Here is a 25,220-nt window from a genome sequence, read left to right on the forward strand (position 1 = left end):
CTTCTCGTTCTTCTGGGTACGGTGCCATTTCCCGGAAGAACACAGACCTGAGACAGAAAGGGGTTGTCAGAAAGGCCTCCCGTCAACTTGGCTGGGAGGTGGTGATTAGCAAAATGAGGACCCTGTGAGAAATCCAGCCTTTGAGGGGGGGCGATGGCTTTCCAAACTGCCAGCCCTGAGGCCAAAGAGGTTCAGGAAGGGAGCTGAATTTGTGGCAGAGGGTTTCCTTGCAAGGCATGCCAAAGCAAAGAGTGTGTGCATCTCTCTCTCTCTCTCTCTCTCTCTCTCTCTCTCTCTCTCTCTCTCTGTAGCTGTGCACACACCCTACATGTAAAGCACAAAGAATCCTGGGAATTGTAGCCTGTTAATTTCTGTAGCCAGGAATTGTAGCTCTGTGAAGGGTAAACAACAGGATTTTGTGGGTAGGTGGGGAAGACATGTACTTTAAATGTATGGGTGGATGTGCAGCCTGTGTCAGGGCCAACATTAGAAGTTGGCATCATTGGGCACCTGGCATCAATGTTCACAACCCAGTGTGGGGCTCAGTGCCCATCCCTGGAGCCTCCTGGCATTGCTGCTTGCTACTCCTTCACCAAGGGAGAGCAGGAAAAGGGAAGACCCATCACCTCTAGGATGTCCTCTCTCTGGGAGATATAGTAGCTGCCATTCTGCTCCTTCTGCTCCCAAATAAGTGGAAAGAGCTGTAGCTCAGTGGATGAGCATCTGCTTGGCATGCAGAAGGTCCCAGGCTCAGTCCCCGGCATCTCCAGGTAAGACAGATTTGTGCCTGAAACAGTGCAAAGCTGCTGCCAGTCACTGCAGACAATGTTGAGCTAGAAGATAGACCCGCCTAAGGCAGTTTCCTGGGTTGTTAATGGCCAGCAGCAACCGGACAACGTGAATGTATAGCAAGTCCGTTCAGGGAGGGGCCTGCATCTTTCCAAATTTAGACCTGGGCCAGCCTACAGTTGGCACAGGGACCAAGTCTAGCTCACCTCCTACCAAGGCCACCTTGATGTTGGGTTAGGAGCCGGAGTCAGGTGTAGGTCAGTGGTGGGGGAAAACCCCCACTGTGTCGATGAAGTTAACTCTGTATTCACAGAAACAAAAAAACAGCAACTCTTCCCAATAAGGCAGTTGCGAAAGTCCTCAGCAGCCTAAGTCCCCTCCTCTCCAGGGTTTCCCCCAAGCAATCGGAGACTGCATCTGTGTTGCAACCATTCTCTCCTCTGCTGTTTTCATTTCTCTGCCTCATCTCCGCTGCCTGGCTCCCCTCCTCTCCAGCCTCTGTGTCTGGACTGCCCTCTGTCACAGCCTCTTCCCGCTCACTAAACACTGTTCCCTCTTCACCTCCTCTTCCTAGTCCTGAATATCCCGGTTTTGGTAAGGCTCTGCTGAGTCCTTGCCTTGCTGACAAGTAACAGAGCAGGCTGCTTGCCCCCGGTATTTTGGAGGGGGGATTTGCATCTTCTAGGGGGAATGAATCCTCTGTTAATTTTGTGAGAATCCCCTTTTTTCATTTCTGTTTGAGTGGCTAAAAAACACAAGTCAGTTTTGTTTGGTGGATTATTCTCAGATAGCATCAAGTTTTCCACTGGGCCTCCTCGCAGAGTGCCTCCTCGGTTGCCGTTTTAAAACTTTTATTATCGATTGTAAAAGCCAAATAAACTTTTTAAGGTTGGCGTGCGGTCCTGCTCTGATTGTAATAACAACAATGCTAATATATTTCTTTTTAAAACCTGGGATAAATATTGAACCTTTCCCTTGTGAAAATAGTGTTTGGATTTATGGTCAGCTGATCTCTGGGTGAATGCCATGCAGTGCAGATCTGACTTCTCCTTTCCTCCGAGGTGTTCAAGCCAGTGTGTATAGTTCTCTCCCTCTCCGTGTTATCCTTACAACAACCCTATGAGGTAGGCTAGGCCGAGAAACTGGCTGGCTCAAGCTCACCCAGTGAGCTTTGTGGCTGAGCAGGGATTTGAACCCTTCTCTTCCATGGCCTAGTCCAGGCTTCTTCAACCTTGGCCCTCCAGATGTTTGAGACTACAATTCCCATCATCCCCGACCACTGGTCCTGCTAGCTAGGGACCATGGGAGTTGTAGGCCAAAAACATCTGGAGGGCTGAGGTTTAGCACTGCTAAAATAGCTGTGCTTCACAGAACTACATTTTCCATAGCCACTGGGGAGAGGAAATGGGTGCTTAAACTAGTTTAAACCTATAGTGTACCTATGGAAGTGCCCCCCCCATGCAGGATGTTTACTCTGCTAACACCCCTCTGGGGTGTAGGGTACAAATGGGGAGCTGTCTGCTTCCAGATGTTGTTGGACAACGGCTACCATCAGTCCCTGCTGGGATTGTGGGATTCACTGGTCAGGGATGATAGGACTTGTAGTCCAGTGCAGGGCCGCAGATTTCCCCTGCATGTCTGTTGTTAAGGCATCGCTAGAGACATTTGTGATGGCATTCTGACCCACCTGTTTTTGTTGCAATCTTACGTAGCACAGGCACCCCCAAACTTTGGCCCTCCAGGTGTTTTGGACTACAATTCCCATCATCCCTGACCACTGGTCCTCTTAGCTAGGGATCATGGGAGTTGTAGGCCAAAACATCTGGAGGGCCGCAGTTTGGGGATGCCTGATGTAGCAGCCCAGAGCGCTCGCAGGCAGACAGGTATTGACACCCTCCTCCCCCCACCCTCCTCCTCTCTATCTCACTCTTGGGTTGTGGGCCCAGTGATACTTACTTGCTGCCTCCCTGCCAAGAGTGCTCTGCTGAAGTCTCTCATGTAAGTGAATTGCTGCTAGCAAATGGGGTACACTCTAGTGAAGGAGGAGCACGAGAGGAAGTGTGGCGTAGTGGTTAGAAGAAAGAGCCTTGACATTGCCAACCCAGTGTGGTGTAGTGGTTAGAGTGCTGCACCAGGACCCGACAGACCAGGGTTCAAACCTCCGCTCGGCCATGAAGCTCACTGGGTGACCTTGGGCCAGTCACTGCCTCTCAGCCTAATAGACCTCACAGGGTTGTTTTGGGGATTTAAGGGAGGAGGGGTGAACCATGTACACTGACCTTAGCTCATTGGAGAAGAAGGGGGAGGGATCCAAATGCAATCGGCCAATTGTTAGAAGTAGAAGATGACACCAAAATCTCTGTGTTATAGGGGGTTCTTTAATTCCTGCCTTACGCTTCATTATTTCCTGCAATTAACGGTACATTCCAAACATAGAGGGTTGCAACAACAACAACAACAACAAAAAGTGCAGGGAGAACTTTTTTCTGTAAACCCAGATATGAGCAGAGTGTTTTTCGCTCTCCCTTCAATTTATCATTTCTTCATGCAAATATTATGGGATGATAACGTGTCATAGCCTTGAATGTTTTTGTGCTGTGCAGCCAAACATCTCTTCCTTGTTTGGGGCAGGGCCACTGTGCAGGAAAACAGGAATGTTGACGGCTCGCAAGAGTGGACTATAGATAGCTCAGGATAAAATGGCATTCCTCAGCAGAAGCTGACCAGACCAACCGTTCCTCGGAAGGAGTAATTATAAGTATTGCAGCAGCGCCACCAGGTGTCGGGACAGTTGAATGTCCCTCACGAGCTGCTACAAGAAAATAAAAACCTCGGGGAGAGCTCATATCGTAGAAGAATTTCATGCTGGGCTGATTATTTGCATGTGAAATTATGAGAGAGGGGGAGAACTGTTTCTCCTTCCCCCAGATATGTGCTTTTGGGATCAAGATGCCCCGTTATTCATTTTAAAGTGCAGTAGCATACCGGTACATGCATTAAACTTGTGCACATTCAGCTTTGCACATATGACGAAAAATATAAATTTAAAAAAATAAAACATATAAATGGGGGAAATGACTTTGGCAATCCCACTGGCCATTGAACTTAATGCATTCAGACTATTGGCAACATTGGCTATAGGCGAGATCCGCGGAACCTAACCCCTGTGTAAGTTGCAGACTTACTGTAGTTAAACTTACATAGGAGGGAGGTGTTTATCCCCTGGGATAGTTTGTGTGTTTCTGTGTTGCCTTTGGCAACCCGATGCCCTCCAGATGTTTTGGCACAGAAGAGGCAACAGAAGAAACTGGAGGTTGGGTGGGTGGGGGAAAACAGGGATAAACGGGAAGAAAAATGTGTTTATTTTGTGTTGCTGTTTCTCTTCAAGAAAAAGAAGCAGAGAGCCCCAACCAGGTAGAAGTTCCTCTTTCGATCAGCTTAGCACCACCTGTCTTCCTTTGCTGCCTACTGCTTGTGAACTATACCTGCTGCCTTCTGGGCATTTTGAGTGGGGCTGGTCACCCCGATGCATTGCAAGCATCCCTTCTGTTACCCAGAGCAAGCATCCCCTCTTTCCCATGTATAGCGGACCCTTCCTTCTGGCTTGTGATTTCCAGCCTGCAGCTTTCTTCTGTCTGCTTCTTTATGGCCAAACCTAGAGTGAAACCAGCTTCATTTATGCTAGAGGCAAAGCTCCGTCAGCACTGCAGAAATGATTAAGAACCTGCTTACATCAACGGCCCAGTGCAGGCCTAACCCTGTTGATTCTTAACCATGGTTAAGGAAGCAGGAGTGGGCCACAAGCCTCTTTCTCTTCCTCCCCCCCGTTCCCAGGACATAGGTTTTCTGTCCATTCTGTTTTCTGCTACTCCAGAGAAGAGGACACGGAGCAGTGGATTCAAGCTACAAGAAAGAAGATTCCACCTAAACATTAGGAAGAACTTCCTGACAGTAAGAGCTGTTCGACAGTGGAATTTGCTACCAAGGAGTGTGGTGGAGTCTCCTTCTTTGGAGGTCTTTAAGCGGAGGCTTGACAGCCATCTGTCAGGAATGCTTTGATGGTGTTTCCTGCTTGGCAGGGGGTTGGACTGGATGGCCCTTGTGGTCTCTTCCAACTCTATGATTCTATTCTATGACTCTTTCCTTGGCAAATATAGCCATGGTTCAGCATTATACCAACCATGGTTAACCTTTTCCAGGATTTCTTACCAAGGTTTGTTTGCAAACCTTAAGTAAGGAGGAATTTGTGTAGCCTTAACCATGGTTTAGCGTTGGCACAAGTGTAACCTTTAACCACGGAGAAGGGTGAACAGAGCAGGGAGTGGGGATTTGAGCTGGAGAGGAGAGGGAGCCCCTCATAGCCTCCAGCCTTCTTCTGATCTTCTAACCATGGTTTAGAGTTTGACAGAGTTGTATCGGCATCAAGCCAAAAAGAGCTCACTTGTAGTGGCCAAAATGGCAAGCTGAGAATTTTGGGTTTGAATGTTGCCTAGGCGGCTATCATCTTCAGGGAATTCTGTGTGCAATTCTGTCCTCCCTTACAGGGTTGTTGTTAAGGATTCCTGGGATTAGGTATCTGAAGTATTGGTTGCAAAAGGAGTGGTTTTATAAGCCACTTTGAGAGCTTGTCAGGATTATAAAGCGGTGTGTAAGCATGTTCCATGCAAGCAAAGTGTGACATAACAGGAATGCTAGCCTCTGGGTGGACGCTTGATTTGCTCCCTCTCCTGCCAATTTTATCTACAGCACCTGCCTGATTCTGATGGCAAACACAGAATATTCAAGCAGGCATGGTGTTCGGATGGATAGAGATGTTCAAACCTGCCTGCCCAGCCCAGCACCTTGATGGAGATGTGAACTGTCTCCGCCCCACTTATCAGATTGAGCATCTGATGAACGGGAAGTGGGTAGCCAACCACACTCCTTAGCAGACCTGCATAGATCAGCTGCAGAGAGAGGGAGAGGTTTGTGCACACTCACTATTAGCCACTGGTATGGCGTGAAACCCCAGAGAGCTGGCCAAGGGTGGGCCAAAAAGAGGTAAAATGCACAGTATTTTGCTCTATAAAATGTCAAGTTGCTATTGAACCCCATAATAAAAACCCACATTTTTTTAAAAAAATTATGAGAACAGCAGGCGTACAACAATCGTAAACTGCAGCATGAGGATTAAGACCAATTTTATATGTGTGGGTGTGTGCATTGGTAGTTGTTTGCCACTTGACTTAACACGCCCAGCCAAGATTGAAAAGCTCATGTTCACATCCAGTCACTCCATCACCCTTAATTCCATGGTAAAATATTCCAAAATGGTTTAGACAAGCTCCCGCATTTCAGGGCTAAAAATAGGCCTGAGCACTCCAGGTGATCTGCAACTAATTGGTGTTTGCTGTTTGTGCCAATTAAGCGCGGGTTATAATGCAGCCCCTGACTCAACTAGTTGCCGTTAGCTTTAAGAGAAGGAAGGTGTTCCCGTTTTAATTAATCTGCTTGAGATGCGGCTTTGCCACATGACGACGCAAGCATCCGGGGTCACTTCTGTGTGGGGAAACTGTGGACACGTGTGTGTTTGTGTGTGACACGCACATCGATTTTAGTAGGTGTGCAACATCCTGCCACAAGAATGCACCAGCAGGTAAGGGCCTTTTTTAAAATCACAGAGTGCGGTGTATGTGCTTTGGGAAATCTTCCTTGGTAAAACCAACCCCTTTGGACAACAGTACAGTCGTACCTTGGATACCGTTCTTTAGAACCCGAACATCCGACGGGGCTTCCACGGCTTCCTGTTGGCTGCAGGAGCTTGCTGCAGTGTTCGTTCACATGTTGCATTGTCTTTGCCAACCGACACGATCAACGATTAAGGCGCTCCCAGAATGCACATTGGTGCTTCTTTGGAGATCAAGGGAGATCTGTGCATCTTGGGGCTTTGGATGGGATGCACATGGGTGGTGTAAAGGAAGTGTGAGCCACTCACACTTTTTTGTTGTGTTCTGCCTGATGCTTCCCTGTGTCTGCATTTCCTCACCCTCTTGATGTTAGCTACGGGTAGTACCGTAGCTCCTTGGTACTGTCTGTCTCTTCCACTTCTTCTGAAAACAGCCTGTAGCAAGGGTGGGGAACTCCTGGCCCTCCAGAGACTACATCTCCCATCATCCCCAGCCATTGGCTATGCTGGCTGCACCTGATGAGATTTGTAGTCCAAAAAATATCTGGAGGGTCAGGGGTTCCCCTTTCTTGGCCTACAGGAATATCGGGAGTTGCCTCCTTCCAGCAACTCCTGTAGCCAAGGTGGTGCCAAATGTATTGCTCTGCTTTCCTTGGACCACATTAGCATAGCTGAGAGCGGCGTCTTGTCATCTGGCAGCCCAGGACCTCCATACACACTGCCCAGGCTTGCACCTCAGGGAGGTCATTTCTGTGCTACTAACATAGCGGTTTGACTTCACCCCCAGAGGCATACTCCATTGCCTCTCGAGACAGATGGATGCCCACTGCCTCCAGCTGTGAAGGCAGAGCATCATGGCTAGGAGCCTCCACAAATTTGTCTAATCCCTTCTAAAAGCTATTTAGGCTGGTGCCCATCACTGCCTCCAGTGGCAGTGAGTTCCATCGATTAACCGGTCACTGCCCGAAGGAGTACAGTGGTACCTTGAAAGTTGAACGGAATCCGTTCCGGAAGTCCGTTCGACTTCCAAAACGTTCGGAAACCAAGGCGCGGATTCCGATTGACTGCAGGAAGCTCCTGCAACCAATCGGAAGCCACGTCAGACGTTCAGGTTCCAAAGAACGTTTGCAAACCGGAACACTCAAATTGTTCGACTTTGGGACCCAAGTTACGACTGTACTTTCTTTAATCTGCCCAGAATTTTCCAACACCCAAGTTCTGGTGTTATGAAAGAGGGATAAAAACTTTTCTCTGCTTGCTTTCTCTGTGCCATGTGTAATTTTACGAACATCTGTCCTGTCACCTCGTACTCATCTTTTCTTTAAAAAGTCCCAAACGCTGTCGTCTTTCCTCATAGGCGAGCCTCTCGACAAGAGGACCCACCTTCAGTCTTATAAAACCCAGCAGGAAGCGGTGCTTCAGCAGAAGGGAATTGGGGCCGAGGGTGGCTGGGTGGCCCCTTTAAATACAGCATGAGCTCAGGTAGATGGAACGCGAGGGAGCCCTCCCCGTTGCCCAGCCCGCTCCAGGGCATGTCCGGCCAGTTATAAATGGATCATGAGTTGCTATTTTTAGCCCAAGAGAGGATTGTAAATATAAAAGGGTATAAAGTGCAAAAGTAGCAACAGTGGTGTTTGTTTGCTTCATTTCCCTCCCCCCTCCCCTTCTTGGCAGGAATGCGCTCGGAGGGAAGGATGAAAGCTGGAGTGAAAGGAGATTTGTTGGGTGATCAAAAGAGGACTTTGCACCCTGCACAACTTCCCCATCCTAAGCCCGCAAGCGGCCTGGGGCAGTGTAGGGTGGGGAAAAGGGGACGGTTTGTTTTTCCGGTATTGTTTGGAGAAAGTAGCTTTGCCAACTCTGATGCAAGGTGGAATTTGTTTAGTTTCTGGGGTTTTTTAAAACAACAACAACAACAAACCTCCAAGGGAAGGGGGGGTGTTCTGTTTGTGAGAGGAGAGCAGAAGGGGCCAGCTTGGGGTAGGGGGAGATGGAGAAAGGGAGAACGAGAAACGGGTGGGTAGGAGGGAAAGGGGGAAAAGATGGGGAGTCAATAGTTCTGAAGCAGGAGAGAAGGGTTCAGTGCCTCCTGTTTTGTGCCTATTAATCTAGATTAGGGGCCAGCAACTGGACACCCACAGGCAGCCGCCCCAAGGCAGCTGGTATTTCTTGGGCCAAATTTGACCAGTAAGCTCAGTGTGCAAGCAAATGGATCCTTCTTTTCCCATTTAGATGCTCAGCCCTTGGTCCCCAATGGAGCTCGGGAGAAAATTGGTTCTGTTTGTTTCTAGCTGAAGTTGGCTGCAAACAGCCCTGATTGGCTCTAGGTCAGTAACTTCACTAACCCACTCGTCCCATTCTCCGTAGAGCAATTTTTCAACATTTTGAGATTAATTTTTTTCAGTGCTTGAGAATAAGTCCTAGATTTAGCAGTATAGAAAATTGTGTGTTATTTTTTTTCCACCTAATATTTTTTATTCTGCTTTTATAAAGAGAGAGATAAATGTAGTGCTATTTTTCCTTAAAAAATATTTAGGGGTACTCTCATTTTGACTCAAGAAAACCACCATTTTATAGTTTAAATCGGGGGGAAATAAATACAGTAAATGGATAAAAGTACAAAGAATCACAAAATGTTTAGGGGTATGCATCCCCCTGCGTTCCCCAGAAAAAAGCGTATCGAATTGAATTTTGCGTTTGTGCAACAAATTGAATAAAGATGCATGCTTTAACACTTGAAATAAGGAGGTTGTTCTGTCTGAAGCATGCGGAAGGGGAAAGACATGCTACTGAGTTTTGGCATTTGAATCACTGGTCGATATGTCTATCCGGCACAGCGAAGATGGAAGCCCTTGGCTCAAGCTGTGGGAGAAAAAAACAAAGTGAGTCCCGATTTGCATTTATATTTGCATGCACCCAGTTCTTGCTCAGTCTTGGTAATAGAAATTTTACTGTGGAAGGTTCTCCTTCGCATTACAAATGTCTCTTCATTTGCTTACTCTGAACCGCTGAGCTTCAAGTAACATACACAACGTGAGAAACATAGATGACATTTGTGCCATGCGTGACTTTCCCTACAAAATCCTGGCAACTATAGTCTACTCCTCACAGAGCTACAATTCCAAGCACCCTTAACAAACTAGGGTTCCCAGGATTCTCCAAACCAGGGGTTCCCAACAAAATTTTCTCGAGGACCCCTCATCGAGCCGCTATTGTGACAAGGACCCCCATTAATTCCTAATCCTAAAATTAAAAAGTGAGAGCCAAATTAAGAGTCTTTTTATATTTTATATTTATACGTTTTTTACAGTTACAACAGAGTACTCCATCAGTATACTGTACAGTTAGTTTTAATTTTCAGTTCTTAATGAGATGAGTTAAATCTGTCCTTTGAGTCCATTATTTCTGAAATATTAGGTTTGTTTACAAACACTACTGTTTTGCAAAGAGGCAGCACGCGCCAGGGAGGAGGGAAGGGGAATGGAAATGCAAAAATGAGGTGGGAGATTATTTTCATTGCTGGTGGGGATGTAAAAAGATCAATAAGTTTTGGAATGAAATATACGAAGAGATGAAAAAAATGTTAAGGATCACCTTCAGGAAAAAACCAGAATATTTTCTGTTAAGCATCTTACCGGAAAATATACCTGAAAGGAAGAAAAATATTTTCCTCTACTCCTGCGCAGCGGCTAGACTATTAATTGGTCAAAGATGGAAAAAGGAGGAGGTGCCCACGGTCCAGGATTGGCAGGTGAAATTAATTGAATTTGTTAATTTGGCAAGAATGACGGCAGCGATTAGGAACATATCTAAACAGAAATTACTACTAGAATGGGAGTGTGTGGAATTTTACTTTAGGAAAAATAACATTAAGACTGAGTTAGCGATCTGTTGGGATTAGATTCACATGGGGGAAATTTATATTTAAATTTGCAAAGGACTTATAAAAATGGATAAAATAGATTTAGTAGGAAAATAAGATAAGATATTGCAAGTAAGAGAGAGTTTATAAGAAAAGCGATGTATAATTGGTTGGGAAGAATGGTTTTTTTTTTTAATGTAAATGTATTGATGTGGAGTATTGTTGATTTGTATAATTTTTGTTTGTTGTTTAGTTTGTTTTTGTCTTTATAGGTTGGTATTTCTTTGTTTATAATTGTTTACAATTGTTTATGGTTTATGAATTTGTTATGTTTTTAAGAAAAGAAATAAAGCTTATTTTTTTAAAAAATAAAAAAAAAAATTAAAAAAAAAAAAAGAGAAGACAGGGTACCTGCGCAGTAGCGCACAAATGAAGCCGACGCGCGCAAAGCATCTTGGGGAGGTGAGTGTTAGTAGAATGCGCGCGCTGCCTCTTTGCAAAACAGTAGTGTTTGTAAAGCGCCACCTAACGGCATACAGCAGAACTACTGCCTCTATCTAATTCTAGTTTTGCGCTAGACTCTGCTCATGCAGGAAGCGGCCAAAACAAAAAATCATATCATACGAAATATATTTAATATCATACGAAATATATTTAATATATTTTTTATTCTAATAGCATCTTGCGGACCCCTCTGGCATAGCTCCAAACATATGCCATACCTGCTCTAAATGTATCTCCTCCTCCTCCTCTTCTTCTTCTTCTTCTTCTTCTTCTTCTTCTTCTTCTTCTTCTTCTTCTTCTTCTTCTTCTATCACTCATAGCCAAGTAAGATTGTCTTCCTTAAACACTGTTTTAACAATGAGTCCGTAAGTGACTGTGGAGGCCAGTTCTGGATCCACACGTCCTTCCACAGTGGGGACATTGGTTTCCGGGTAGGAGTTTATCACAGTGTGGATTTGCCAAGTGTGCCTTCCTCTTTTCTTCTAAATGTATGGACCCAGACCATTGGCCTGTCTAGTTCAGCAGTTCTAGAGCGACAGGCAGCAGCAGCAGCTCTGCACGCCGTACAATGGACAAGTGCATCTAGTTGTGAACCAGAAGCTTGGTGGTTTGAGCCCACCTGTGGGCAGGATTCCTGCATTGCTGGGGGTTGGACTAGATGACCCTTGAGGTCCTTTCCAACTCTACAATTCTGTGATTCTATGTTTTCAGGAAGGGGGATGTTTCCCAACCAGAGAGGGAGCAGCTAAACATTCAGCCTTTAAGCCTCGCAAGTAGAAAACACAGTTGTTGTTGTTGTTGTTGTTGCTAAATCTGCTATTTAGGCAGCTGTGTGACCAGTTCAAGAGGGCTCGTTTCCATTCCTGAGGCTGAATGGAGAAGTGGCAGGGAGAAGAAGCGCCTTCCTCGGATCCCCATTTCAGAGGCCGTGTGAGAGGAAAGCGAAGTTTAGGTGTGGGGAAAGTATTTCCGAGGGGGTGGAACTGGAATTGTGGTTTGTTTGGCCGAGGCATTGTAAGGAAAGTATGCACAAATGTCCGAGGAAGAGAGAGCAGCTAGTATGTATTGTTGAGGGGCGGGGCTGTGTACACAACATGCGTTCGAAGGACGAAATTATCCCCCCAAATAATCCTTAAAAGTGCTGGGAATTGTAGCTCCGTGACTACTACTACTACTACTACCTAGCATTCTTTGGAGGAAAGCAATGTCCTCGCAGTGTCTATGCAGACATTATGTGAGGGAGAGTCGGGAGAGGAAGAGACTCTAGATCTCTGGGTCGTGGGTTCGAGCCCCAGGTTAGGCAAACGATTCCTGCATTGCATGGGGTTGGACTAGATGACCCTGGCGGTCCCTTCCAATGCTACAATTCTGTGGTTAAGAGTTAAGTCAGGCCTCGACAACTTGGCACCCTCCACGTCTTTTGGACTGAGGCTGATGGGAGTTGTAGTCCCAAAATGCCCCGAGGGCTTCAGTGTGGCGAAGGCTGAGTTAAGCCAAAGTGCTGGGGGAGGCCTGCCATGTGAGAAACGGATTAGAAGAAAAGGGAGAGGTGTTTTTTTTTCAAGGGGGGGGGACAGGAGGGAGGGATGCGTGACTGGGAGAGTTTATGTGGGAGAGGGAGAGGAGGAACAGCGAGTTGCCTGGGTGAGGTCAGAGTTCAGCAGTTGTTAAATAGAAAAAGCACACACACACACGGACACACACACACCGCTGCTGTTTCTAAAAATAGCAAGAGCTGTTTTAAAAATAGCAGCTGTTGAAAATAAATGTGTGGTACTTTTGTGAAACTCCCCAGGGAACGCTTTCCCTTCTGATCCAGTCCTGTCCTCATCCTTGGTCCTGCTGTACGAGGGGGGCTCCCCCCCTCCCGCCCAAAGGCAAGAACCCCCTTTCTGTCAAATTAAACAGGCTCAATTGAGGCATTGTACACGGCAGGGAGAAAAGTTGAGGCTTAGAAAGAAAGAAAGAAAGAAAGAAAGAAAGAAAGAAAGAAAGAAAGAAAGAAAGAAAGAAAGAAAGAAAGAAAGAAAGAAAGAATCTTTTCTTCCTCCCCCAATCTTTCTACTTTGGTTTAATTTGTTTTTGAGCTACTGAAGGGGATACAGTATACAGATATGTTTGGCTAGTTTTGTTTTTCTTTAGATCTTCTTGCCAGGAAAGATGCTACTTACTGATACTACATTTAAGATAGGCTTGGGGATTGTTATTTAATTTAATTTTAATTTTAATTTAATTTTATTTATTTATTTTTTAAAAAGAAGAATTGTTTTTAAATATTTTCTTGGCTTTTATTAGGACCAGCTTGGAATATCATTTCCCTTCTCCCAACATTTCATCTGCGGGAGAATAAGAAGGGGAATGTGGTAGTAAATCTTTTGCAGGATTTGGTTTGCAGAGCGGCTCTCTGAGGCAAACCTTGAACCTTCTCCATCTTCTGATTTCGAAAAGGGGATGATGGGAAAGGAAAAAAAAACAACCCTGTGTATTTAAGGGGGTGCAGAGGAGAAGAAAGTAGATCTGCTTGTGTGTGGAAGAGAGGGAATGAAAGTTGCAGCCCTTTCTCTGAGTTTCTGAAGCCAGTCAACTGGACAGTTAGAAAATAGCAGAGAGACCTTGTTGAAACCCCCTTTTTAGAATAACAGGGTTGACCGGCTCCCCCCCCCCTTATAGGGAGGGGGAACAGTCAATCATACAAGAGTAATACTATTATTTTTTAAGTGAGATATGGGTGGAATTAGAACTGAGGAAACTTGATAGGGCAAGCTTGGGGTGAGGAGAAGGGGGGTGTTAAGAGGCTTGGGAAAAGGGCTGTCACTACATCTTGGCAGAGATTTGCAGAGATCTGACTGTTTCCCTCCCCTCTTTCCCCCCCAGTTTAGGAGGCAAACCGGGTTCTTATTTTGACTGGGCTAGATAAGCGAGGCAAAAACATGCCGGGCTCAGGCAAATACACACGCTGCTAATTCTGTAGCAGCTCGGTAAAGGGGGTGAGAAATTGCTTTTTGGTTTTTTTTGGGGGGTGGCTTCTCCTTCCTAAGTTTTGCACAAGGAATATCTTGAGCATGGCAACTGCCTTCCAGACAGGCATTTAAACAACTTGGAAGTTTTGCATTTCGTTTTGTCTCCATGTTGACTTTTTAAGGCATCCCGCTTCCTAAGCTACCCCGGACACTTCAGCTAGAAAATAAAACAATATAATGACAGCTTCGGGGAACAGAGAGAACACAGGACCCCCCCCCCCACCTCCTCTGAATTACTGTGCTCATAACTCTTTCTTTCCTATTTACTGAGAGCTGCAGGTCTTTCCTGAGATGTTTTGAGTCCCGGCATCTTATTTCGTTTCTAGGGTTTCTCGAGTAATAAGAACTTTTCCCAGCCTGATGTAACAATAATCAACAAGAGAGTGTGTGCGAGAAATTCCAAACAACATGTTCCTAGGAATATTCTAAAAATGTTCATAGTGCTGTGGTTTGGGTTGAAAAACAAACGAAAATGAAGTGAGGGTTCTCTCCCCCTTCAAAGACATTCCTGTTAGCAATACTTAATATTCACTGGATTTTAAAACTGTATTGTATTGCTAAAACCAAATCCCAGATGAACGTGCTTCCAAGTTAGTATGCCTAAGAATGCAGCTTTAAGACAGAAGGATGAAGCAGCGAGTGTCAGCATTTAAAGAGCTTATTAGTTGCATGATTATTTCTTTTTACTTTTGCTTTCGAAGAGAATTGTACATTCCTATGCTTGTTTCCATAGAATTTTTTTTATTAAAACGTTATATTATACATACAAAGACCAGTAAATCCTTTCATTACATGCAGAATAAATTGGGGGGGGGTATTTTTTGTATTTTTATATTCAGGAGGAAGAACATACACAATTATGTATGTTATTTTTTATTAAATTGCAGCAAGCCACCCCTTGGAACTCCTGCATCCAATTCTTGCTAATAAAATGCAGAGATTTATGTTGATGAATCCAAGCTGAACATTCCTTTGTTAAAAAGAAGGAAAGGGAAAGAGAGAAAATATAATTGCTATTATGGAAAGATATAATATTCTTTCCCCCTTGGCACAAGAAGCAAAAGAAAGAGATGGGTGGTTGTGAGCTGGATGAATCCTTTCTGCTCATTTAATAATCAACTCATATTAAGAACAAATGACTATTTAATCGACATCTGAACAACATTTTGCACACCTGTATTTATTTGCAGACTACATCTGTATACACATCTGAACCTACTTAATGAACCAGGGCTGCTCCAGAAAATATCATTCAGAATTTTTTGAACAAACTTGTTCAAACCTTTTAAGTAGCTACTGTTATTGTTGAGGAAACAGAGAGTCCTGTAGAAAAAATTAATATATTTATGGCACATATGCAAAAATAAAATGAGTCATTGTCTTACAAATATATTTGTTATTCAGCCCAATCCTGTAGATGTTTACTCGGCAGTATGTCTCATTTTGTCCAGTGAGCCTTACTCCCAAGTAAGTGTGAAAAATGTTGCAGCCTGTGAGTCAGGGCAAATTTCAGGTTTCCAAAGAATTAGACATTCTTCCCCTTCTATACTCACCTATCCTTGGGGAATTCTATGTGAGGTTCTGGATTTCATTTTGCAACATTGCATATTGAATCTACTTATAGTGCCCCACAATTGTAAAAAGGGGTGAGGAGAAAACTGTGCAAAGAAGAAACAGAAAAAGACCTTCTCTCTCCCTCTCTCAGCTAAGACGCCCACCAGTTTTATATGAAAACTGCTTGCTCGTTATTTTTTCTTTATTAAGGAGCACAGATAGTTTGTTACTTCGGTCATTGCTTTTCTTCAGCATCTCGGATGGCAGATGTATGCCTGTTGATCCAGCTGTGAATTAAAGCAGAACAAATCTCAAAGCAGATTGCAACACATCAAAACATCACATAAAAGAATCCAGAATAAAACTAGTTCAAACTTCAAGGGAAATATTTCAGATCCTTCTCTAAAGTGGCATTTTGCTTACCCCCCAGTTGCTAACTGGGCACCCAGAGATCTCCACGTGGTTGCAAATGGACCCGCAATAGTCACAAAACGCTCCTGGCGCCTGGCTAATTTCTAACACTTCTCCAACTTGTGGAGTGAGACCAAGACATGCTTCAGGCAGAGCCTCACTCTTCCGATAAATGTGTTTATGATAAACACAGAAGTAGAACACCTGAATAAGGCTGCTCTCTGGGTGCAGTCCTTTGTCTGGGTGGTGGTATGGAAGTCCTACTTGTGGTTCTTCAGCAGCTCATTACACTGATAAATGTAAGTAAGAGAGATGCTACCCAGAGTGTCGGCATTATCACTTCAGTAAGTGTATGGTAAGGAAGAGAAAGAAGCTGCTTCATACCAGCTAGCTGATTTGAGCCACCTAGCTCAGTATTTCCAACACAGACTGGCAGGAATTCTCAAGGATTTCAGGCAGTCCTTCCTTGCCCTACCAGGAAATGCTGAAGACTGGACCTGGGACCTTTCGCATGGAGGCCACATGCTCTACCACTGTACTACAGGCTTTCTTGAAGTTGGCATTAGCATAAGCTGCTGCCCCTAACATTTTCCTTTCACCTTATGCTTTTTAAAATTCATTTATTCTTGTCTTGTGGACACTGGACAAGTTAACAGAGGAGAGATCTGTTAGTGGATATTTGCCGTGAATGGCTTCTTGGAAGTTCCCTAATGGTTTAGGCCGACCTAGCAGGGCTGTTGCCATTTTTTTAAACTTCATTCTTCGGTTATGTATTTTTATTCCTGAAAGTGTGAGGAAGTTGCTCGGTAGGGAGGGAAATTCCTTCTGCAAATGCTCAGAGGCATTTCTCTTCAAATATTTCGGGACTGCATTGAAGCATAGACAACAGGTCAATACTGGGCTGTATGCTGGAATGAAATGAAGCCCTGGGCAGAACACCATTTTCTTTGTGGTTCGGTTTGAGGTTTCGAGCTCACTTTCTTCTTCTGCTGGCCTCTTCATACATAAAAGTCAATGCTTGATGTTGTTAAGTTCATCGAACAATAAGCATCACTGTGAGAACCAGGCCAGTCTTTCTTTTTTTAAAAAAAGAAAGAAGTTATCTGTAAGGTTCAAAACAAAACAAAAGCCATATTTAAGGAAGGGAAATACCGAGGTTGCTACAACAGTGGGAAGTGCACAAAAATCTGGAATCTGGAATCCTGAAAATGCCAATTTTCATTTCAGACACCCCTTAAATTTCTATCCTTTTTTATGTTTATGGAGATTAGTTGGAAAACATTGTGGAACAAAATGCAAAAGGGGTTGAAAGCAAGCCTGATTGTAAAACGAAATCCAGGCTCTCTTCTTTTTAGGTCTCCTCTGCCTGAGGTCCATATATCATGGTCTCTCTGAGTTTGATTATTTTTTATTGTAGGATAATCACAATTTGTTCCCCAAATAGCAGTTTTCCTTCTGGTATGGCATGCCAGCCTCCCCCAATCTCACCCTCCAGGTGTTGTTGGACTACAACTCCCATCATCCCTACTGTCTCTGGTGAGAGCTAGGGGTGGGTGAAATATTGCCGTGCCTTCCAGTTTCATGGCATCATTTGGTAGAAGACCTACCGGTACTGAATATCTGGCTTTCTGAGAGTGTGCTTGTGTCTTCAATATGTGTCTGGGAAGTGCGGGGTTAGATAGGGAGGGGAGCGCCTCTTCTATCTCAATGCTGATGGGTTGGGGAAGGTTGTGGCCCTATGGAGAGATGATTCCATCTTAAGATATAAGGTGCTTCCACATGGTTTCCCTTTCTCCATCCCTGGAGCCTCTGGTTCCTGGTTGCTCAAATACCAGTCTGACTGTTACGTTACTGAATGTCAGGTCAGTTCATAATAAGACCTTGCTCAACCAAAATTTGATAGTGGAAGAGGGAGCTGAGTGTGTCAGCTGGGGAGTGTGGCTCTTTGCCAGCTTTTTCCGCCCAGGTACTTTTCTGCAGCATCAGCACAGACTGGAGGGCCAAGTTCTATGTGTTACTGCAGTCCATATCTTGGTCACCAAGATATTTATATTTTGGGGATGGCCTTGAGGACGTTCACCTGATGTTGCGCCAAAGAGGCAAACTGAAGATGCTGCTGGTCTATCAAGCACCCTGCTTGCCCTGTAACCTCCCTGACCAAGCTGGTGAAGGCTGTTTCCGGCATGTTGTTGGAGAACCCTAGGACTATGGTCTTGGGGGATTTCAATATTAACACTGAGACTGCTCTCACTGGTCTGGCTAGGGGTTCCAGGGCCTCTACAACAACCACAGAGCTGTGTCAAGTGGTAACTGAGCCAATCCATAATGCAGGACATATCATTGATTTGGTCCTTGCTCCTGGTAAAGAGTTATATGGTCAGGAAATAATGGGTGTGTCTATGACCCTTTTGTCATTGTCAGACTACTTCCTGGTGAAGTCTGGGCTAATGGTATCACCTGCAAGGGGGGGACATTAGGATGACCTGCCCCCAGAGACTTATGGACTCCATTGATTCCTGGATGCTCGGAGGGATTTTCTGGTGGAGAGAACTGTCATAATAATCTTGCCAAGGCACCCATCTCACTATGGAGCAATGAGATGTGGGGGTGGGGCGATAGATACCGTGTTTCCCCTTTTTTAAGGCGTAGCCATAAAGTAAGCCATGGCAGGATTTTTAAACATTTGCTAAACATAAGACATACCCCGAAAATAAGACATACCTCCATGCCATGTGGAGAGAGACCGCCGAGCGCCCCAACCAGCCAGCGGGACTCAGAACGCTGGCTGCAGCAGCAGCAGCAGGAAGTGACGAGCGCGCAGAGCACCCGAGCCAGCGGTCTTGCCTCCGCCTGGCCCGACCAAGGAGACCTGCCTCCCCGCCTCCCAGAACCAGTGGCTGCAGCATGGAGCGCGTCGAGCGCTCCGCAGGACCCAACGCTTGTAGTGCTCTGTCGGGCTGGGCAGAGCGCCTGAGCCAGCGGCCTCCGCCTGGCCCGGCCATGGAGACCTGACTCCCTGCCGCCCAGATACGGCGGCTGCAGCGTGGAGCGCGTCGAGCGCTCCGCAAGACCAAGCGCTTGGAGCGCTCTGTCGGCCGGGCGGAGTGCCCGAGCCAGCGGTCTCCGCCTGACCCAGCCGAGGAGACCTGCCTCCCCGCCGCCCAGAACCGGCGCAGCACCAAGCGCTTGGAGCGCCCTGCCGGGCCGGGCGGACCACCTAAGCCAGTTTTTCTTCTTTTTTTCTTCCCTTTTTGTAATGTACAGAAATGCAAACTATAGCTTATCATCATCATTAATTAATGTACAGAAATGTAATGTACAGAAATGCAAACTATATCTTATCATCATCAGGTAATTAAAAAAAAAAAGACACCCCACCGAAAATAAGACACCCTGTGTTTTTTTGAGAAAAAAAAGTTGTAAGACGGTGTCTTAAAAAAGGGGAAACACGGTATGATTGCTCCTAAGCACCCTATCCAATCACTGTTGAGCACATTCAGCTCCCTCGTATCGTGGAAAGCTGTGTGCAGTGAAATAGGCCAGATGAAGGCTAGAGCACAGCTGGCAGAAGTCCCACTGCAAAGATGACCAAACACGTGCTAGAGCACATTAACTATGCCTACTGTGGGGTGGTGAAAGCAGCAAAGAAGGCTGACTTTGCTGCTTCCATTTCATCCTCGAGTGATAGGCCAACCAAGCTCTCCAGGGCACCTCAGAGACTGTGACTTGCTGGCTGGGCACTTGGAGAACAAAACTGTTTACCTCCATAGCGAGCTAGATGCCGTGATTGAGGTGATCCCAACTGAGTTTTTCAATGCTTCTCCATGTGCCTCCTTGACAAGAGGTTTGGAGGGTGGAAACAAGGGAACGGGCTCCCCGATTGCGGAATGCTGTCCCCAGAAAGGCTCGCCTGGGACCATCATTACATGACTTTAGATGCCAAGCAAAAACATTCCTCTTCATCCAGCCCTGTGGCTATTAAATAATCTATGGCCTGTGAAAATGTTGGGGAGAGCGACTGTTTTTATTATGATTATTTTAATATTAGGCTGTCTGTCAGTATACGATGTGGTTTTTTTTATTATGTTTGTTATCATTGATGTTTTGTAATGTGTCTCTAATGTTGTACACCGCCCTGAGATCGTTTGATGAAAGATGGTATATAAATTGAAACAACAACGTTTTGTTGGAACAGTTTCCATTTTTGCAACTTGCTGGCGTTGACAGGTTGCTTATGACTATGCGCTCAACAATGTGCACTTTGGACCCTTGCCTTTTGTGGCTGATTAAAGCTAGCTGTGGGGCATGGCTGAGTGTATTCAGGATATGAACACTTCATTGCGTGAGTGGGTGATACTGGCCCCCTTGAAGTTCAGCCACTGCTGGGAAAAACCCACCACCACCTGCCACCCCCTTTGGGGGCCAAGAACTTGAGAGAGTTATAGCAGAGCAGCACTGGGTGTTCCTGGAGGAAACTGATTACCAAGACCAAACCAAAACTGGATTCAGACCGAGATTCAAGACTGAATCTGCCCTGGTCACCCACTCTGTCCTGAGAGTGAAGGGAGGGAGGGTAATCTGCTGCTCTTACTAGATATCTCATCAGCTTTCAATACCATTGACCATTGCATCCTCCACGACCATCTACAGGAGATGTTTTTTGGGGGCTGTTCTGCAGTAGTTCCAGTGATATTTCCAGGGACAGTTCCAGAAGACAGCATTTGAGGCTTCTCTGCCTCTATGTTCTCGAGCCACATTGCTATGCATGAAGCCATCGGGAGTGGTCATTAGGAGTTTTTGGAGCAAGGTGTCCTCAGGACACTGGTGGTGATACCCACTACCTTGCAGTGGTGCTCTTATCGGAGTATGTGGACTGGGATTCAAGTCAATTATCTGCAGCTGTTTCCACTCTCCTTCTCAAGAATCAGCTCCGATCCATCCTGCCTGGCAAGGCAACTGGGAGTGGGGTGGGCAGATAAATTGAACAGTTTCTCTCTCCTGTCCAGTGCTCCTTACTGCCAACAACAATAAAGGCAGGTCTGTGTCTTCTCCATATTAAACAAGTTTTGGAAACACTGGCTTAATGAGAGACGTTGGAAAATTAGAATCGGTGAAGGCTGAGAAGGGAGATAATTCTTCATCTTTGTATAGAAGGATAAGGAAAGTTGTGCATATATTCTCGGTGTTGGCTTGTGCCTGTTAAAAACTCTCCATGCTTTGGCAAACTGAAAAGAAAAGCACTTTACATTTTTCTCCTTAAACCTACTGAATCACTGGAAATAACAATAAAACAGAGCAGTTATTTTTTTTGTCATTTGGCATGGATATTTTTTTTATTCCATGAGTAACATTGATCTCAAAATCAGTAGAACGAGCGTTTTGGCACAGTGCGCTGGTTATTAAAGCCGTAGTGTCAGACTAAACTGCGAACATCTTGGTTTTCATCTGCCCTGAATTTCAGATAACAGGACCTGAATGTTTTCAATTTCACGAGTCCCTTTTCAATATAGCTCTACTCAATTTAAATCTTTAGTGTGTTTGTATGTAAAGCACCAAAGAATTTCCTGAGAGGTACTGGAGACGATTAGAAAAAGAAGTTTGAAATGGGTCCCAAAGAGTTTCGGGTTGCAAGTAGTATAAATGTATGCCCATGGAGTGTGTGTTGAGTTTTAGAATATGTTATACTCCCTTACTGTCTAGATCTGCTTTTATGGAACAAAATTATGCAGCCATTAATCGTAAGTTGCAGGGAATAAACTTTCGCTCTTGCTGGACGTGTGTTTTAGGCCAAAGAATATGAAGTTGTATTAGCGTTGTCTAGAATCACTCTGGTGCGCTGTGTTTTAAAACTGTAGCTGATCATTCTTCCTGGCTTGAATGACTGAAGGAAAATATATGCTCAGAAGTGTTTCCTACCTAATCGGAATGCTTTTCACCAACTCACAGTGTACTGCGATATATCACTTATGCTTCCCTGCACCTAGTTGTACCTTATTTGAAATCTGCGCTGTGCATCTCTCTTTCCAGTGGGAGGTTCTGTAAATTATTTCTACAACGACAACAGGGAGCTGGTTGAAGTGGAGGTCAGTAAAGAGGCGGCACGTATCAGTTCTGCATTTTCATCATATCTAAAATGCTCCCGTGGAGACACTTCGCCTGAATATTTACAGCTGTTAACACTATTTTGTCAAGTTCAAGACCATGGCCAGGTATTGTGTCAGGGCCTCTCACTCAGACAGCCCTACCTCTACAAATCTGATCGCAGGGGCAGACTCTGGTCTTTCAAAGGAACTTATTTATGTATGCAGCCACAGTGGCCCGGATATTATAGGCACAGAAATGGAAGGAAGGAGTAGTACCGATGAAAGAGGAGTGGCAGATAAAATTGATGGAATATGCGGAAATGGCCGAATTAACAAATAGAATTCGAGACCAAAAGAAAGAAAGATTTAAGAGAGAATGTGGAAAAAAATTGTGGAATGTATGAAGAATTACTGTAAACTTTTGAAAACATGAGCCACATTTGAATAATAGAAGCAGGAAAACGAATTAAAATGAAATGTGATATAGGGTGAACTTAAAGGGGGTTGGGGCTTTTTGAATATGCATTTAGATAAGGATAAGGATCCATTCATGCTGCCCTAAATCTGCCTCTGCTGATAGGAAAGCCCCTAACAGTATTCGCAACTCAAACCTCCTGATAAGGTTTTTGCTGTCGTATTTCCTAATATTTCTATATCTTCTTTCTGTATGTGATCCTGGGCAGGGGTTCTGCTAGGTTTTCTTGGGGCCCTATTTTGTGGGGACGGTTCAATGGTGCATTGAAATTCAGGATTGGACAGTTAAAGGCACTCTGTCCCCCTAGCACAACAAACCCACTTAAAATATTGAGCTTTTTGCTGTTAGGAAAGTGATGGGGAAATCTACTGGCAAGTGTGGGTCGAACGAATTCTCAATAAAGACTGGACATAGCCCAAACAATGTGCAAGTTTTGTGCTAGTGAATGCTGAATAAATGGATAATCTGGAGGAGCCCTTAGGGCACAGCCTAGGGCAGATATTTACTTCTGGGAAAATTAAGACGGCTGGTAGCTGGGGACTCAACAGCAGTGGAATTTATTACTGTTACATTATTATTTATTAAATTTGTATACCGCCCTCCATTTGTAGATCTCGGAACAGGTCACAACATAAAGATACAAAATAAAATTTACAGTGTGCGCAACCAACCAGCATAAAAGGTGTTATTAAAAAAATAAAACAAAAAAACCTTAAGGTTAACAATGGGGAGGGATAGGGGAGAAATACAATTCGTTTTGCATTTAAAGGCAAACATGCCTAATTTGCACTTTTTGAAACAGTACAAAGACCAAAACAGGGCCATCCTTCAAAATCCGCACTTCTCTGAATTTTGCAGTGGGGTTCTCCAGCACAGCAGTGTGCACAAAAATGCATAGAGTATGGGGAAATGTGCAGAAAATATACATGCTGGTGAAAACAGCATGCAAAACTGAATTAGAGTAGGGGAAATTGCTATGCAAAACAAGCTGCCTGTATTGGGGAAATTGCATACCAAAATGTGTGTTTTAGGAGAAATTCACACCAAAATGCTGATTAATTTTTATGAGAACGACTTTCTTTTCTTGAATTGCAAACTGTTGTGAAAACGTGGAGCGAAAACAGAGAAACTGAAATGGACAGATTCACCCATCCCTTGGCCCCAGGGCTCAGGTACCTTAGCCACCCCTGGTTCTTGGTCATAATATTCTCAGCAGGATCAGCACCCCAGAGTCACCCCCAGCGGAGCCAGGCATTGTCTTCCATGTGGTTTATGTCAGGCCAAGCTGGGGTGAGCCTGACAGCCTTGTATTAGCACAACCCTCTGTCAGAAAATCAGGATGTATTGAGCGAGCTCAGTGAAACAGTACCAAGGCTGCCTCTCTTGAAATAATTTAATACGCTCGGTTTGCTGTCGTTGGCCTGCTTGGCGCCTGCACGGCTTCTGAGCCAGAAGTGTTCAGAAGTACCTTGTGGTGCTGTTAGTGGCTATCCTGGTGTTTATGCATTGATTTGGGGTTGCAGTAAAAACAGTTCTTTGATGGAAGGCTGGCTGAGTGGCCCGGGAGTAGAGAATGGGAGAGTTCTTCACTTCAGACCAAATATTTCAAAAAAGCATGACTCGCTTTCTACCTCTATTCCAGCTCCTGTTTTGTTATGTCCCTTAGTTCTTGTGTATTGATGCTGTATTGCATGTTCCCTGGCTCCTATTTATTTCTCCAGTTCATATCCCATCTTTCCTCCCCAAAATATACATGCCCCCCCATCTTTTTGTGCTTTTAACAACCCTGTGAGTTGGGTCAGGCTGGGAAATAGTGACTGTCCTACTGAACTTCATGCGTGAGGGTGGGTCCGTAGAACCAAGTCCCCTGGTACAGACCCAGCACACCCTGCCATTTCTTTTCAGCCATTCTACCCTTTAGGGCAGGCACTCCCAAACTTTGGCCCTCCAGATGTTTTGGACTACAATTCCCATCTTCTCTGACCACTGGTCCTCTTAGCTAGGGATCATGGGAGTTGTAGGCCAAAACATCTGGAGGGTCGCAGTTTGGGGGTGCCTGTTTTAGGGTAATCTTTCCACATCAGCTCATCTGCTGAAAGACACCCGACATGGATGCCTGGTTTGCTGCAATGGATTCTGAGAGCCAGTGTGGTGTAGTGGTTAAGAGCGGTAGACTCGTAATCTGGGGAACCGGGTTCAATTCCCCGCTCCTCCACATGCAGCTGCTGGGTGACCTTGGGCCAGTCACACTTCTTTGAAGTCTCTCAGCCTCACTCACCTCACAGAGGGTTTGTTGGGGAGGAAGGGAAAGGAGAATGTTAGCCACTTTGAGACTCCTTCGGTAGTGATAAAGCGGGATATCAAATCCAAACTCTTCTTCTTCTTCTGGTACATGCTCTACAGTGACATTGTTGAGGCCCTGACCAGAATAGCCCACAAATGCAACATGTAAGCTGTCTTTCAGAGAAACTTCTCTGCCATTACTGACTCTGTTGGTAAGTTTCTCTGGAAGCACTGGTAAGAGTGTGAGCCAGATCGTCCCTGTTATGTATTCAGCAGTCTGTGTTTTCCTGAGCTTGAGTCTGGACTAAGGATTCTGAGCCCCTGTGTTCTGATTCAGTACATGATATCCAATCACAAAACATTTCAGGATTTGGGCCTCTGCCATTGGCCCTTAAACCCTTATGTTTTGCAGCTTGGAAGTTTAGATAGCCAATCACGTTGGGAGTGGGAGTGGCCCAGGCCTTCAGAAATGTATATAAGCTGTTGCTTTGCCCCTGTTGTCCAGTTCTGTTAGTTCAACAAAGGTTCTTGCTGTTATCACTGTGTCTTGCCTCGTGGGAACCCACCTACACTA

At 45.1% G+C, this 25,220-nt stretch overlaps 1 protein-coding gene across 2 annotated transcripts in view; it reads left to right on the forward strand.

Moving 5' to 3' along the window:
- The window catches only part of GNAS (GNAS complex locus), a 185,438-nt gene that overhangs the window by 23,016 nt on the left and 137,202 nt on the right, over window positions 1-25,220 (forward strand). The gene's annotated exons all lie outside the window — the stretch shown is intronic.

The sequence above is a fragment of the Zootoca vivipara genome, chromosome 7, assembly GCF_963506605.1.
Source record: "Zootoca vivipara chromosome 7, rZooViv1.1, whole genome shotgun sequence".
NCBI classification, from domain to species: domain Eukaryota; kingdom Metazoa; phylum Chordata; class Lepidosauria; order Squamata; family Lacertidae; genus Zootoca; species Zootoca vivipara.